The sequence below is a fragment of the Gracilinanus agilis genome, chromosome X, assembly GCF_016433145.1.
Source record: "Gracilinanus agilis isolate LMUSP501 chromosome X, AgileGrace, whole genome shotgun sequence".
NCBI classification, from domain to species: Eukaryota; Metazoa; Chordata; class Mammalia; order Didelphimorphia; family Didelphidae; genus Gracilinanus; species Gracilinanus agilis.
Genome location: NC_058136.1, coordinates 61,799,293 through 61,801,006, shown reverse-complemented (window position 1 = coordinate 61,801,006; position 1,714 = coordinate 61,799,293).

Here is a 1,714-nt window from a genome sequence, read left to right as displayed (position 1 = left end):
CACAGCTGGGAAGTAGCTAAGGTCAGATTTGAACCCAAGACCTCCATTCTCTAAGCATGGCTCTCAATTCACTGAGCTACCCAGCTGCCCTCTAGAGCAATAAGGGCTAGGCAGTGGGGTTAAAGTGACTTGCCCAGAGTCACACAGCTAGGAAGTGGCTGAAGCCAGATTGGAACCCAGGACCTCCATTCCCTGGGTCTGGCTCTCAACCCACTGAGCTGCCCCTGGAGCCTTCCCACTCTGAATTTCTGACCTTTTGGTAGATTGGTAGCAGGCAGCCAAGGGGCAGGAGCAGAAGGTCTCTGTTGGGGGCACTCGTGTCTCGTGCCGACTGTTCACATGGGGGCAGGTGTGGGGGTACAGTAACCCCAACCATAGCAAAGGCCAAAGCCTCTGCCCTCAAAGATCGTGCCTCCCACCGATTCCCTTTCCTTCCTTCTGCAGCCAGGACTTCTCAGGCCGTCATTCCCAGGTTCTGCTAGGTCCCAGTAGCTCACTGACAAATTGATTGTGCCAGCCCTTTCCGAACATCCTGCTTCATTCAAGGCCCTGTGTTATGCGAGTTATTCTGGGAATGCAAATGGTAAGAGGTTAATGAGATGCTCCTCAGAGATTATTCTCTTGGGTAGAGCAGTCCCTTCCCTCCTGGTGGCAAGCTGGGGAGAGAGCAGAGCCTGAGGGGCATCGCCAGTACCCCTCTCCTTCTCACTTGAGGTGGCTACCTCTGCCCACCAGGGTTCAGAGAAGCCTCCGAGACAGACTCAGCTCTCTTAAAGGCCCCCTTCTACTCCCAGGCCCCTTCAGGGTGCCCTGTTAAGGAGATTGGAGCCTGAGGGGGTGGCAGGCCTTGGGGAATGCCCGGATGGAAAAACCTTGCCAAGCCTGGCTTTTAGCACCCAGGGTGGTGAGCACAGATGATTGCTCTGAATGAAACTCTGGCCTGCTGGTTGGCAGTTCTCTGCCTACATCAGAGCTCAGTTATGGCTCCCCAGCTTTGGGGAATGGGTGTGAGATTGGTAATTAACCACTGAGCAAGTATTGAGCGCATATAGCATGGCCACCACTGTGCCCGGTGCTGGGTCCGGGTGGGAGGGAGGGCCAGAGAAGCCAGGAAGAAAGGCAGGAAGGACAGAAGGAAGACACCTACACACACGCACCCTGGCCTGGAAGCTGGAGCCCAGAAGGGCTGGCTGGCCAAAGGAGCAACAGCTGCCTGGCTCTGCTCCCCCTGGCCAAGGGGGACAGGCTTTGCTCATCCACCTGGCTGCAGGCTTGCCTATTGGCTTAGAGAAGGGCCCCAGAGGTACTTAGTCATTCCAGGCCCCCATTTCAAGCCAAAATCTATTTCAGCTAGAAAAAGACCTGTCGCCAAGCCGACTGCCAGCTGTTTGGATGGGCCCCATGGCCAGCGAGAGCTTGTGAAGCCTGATCAATTAATCCATGCTGATGGCCTAGTACAGGCTGATGGCTCACTGGGCTTCTTCCCTTCCCCAGGCAAATATTTGCTTTTTAATTAGGGCCTTCTGGAGACAGAATGCTTTAACTCCTTGAGGGCAAGGACCATCCATGGACTTCATTTTTCCTCAGATATTTGGTTCATTTTTTAATAGAGTCATTTCTTCTCTCCTACCTATCAAGCTGTGCCCCAAGGTAGGGAGAGAGAGAGAGAGAGAGAGAGAGAGAGAGAGAGAGAGAGAGAGAGACAAAGACAGAG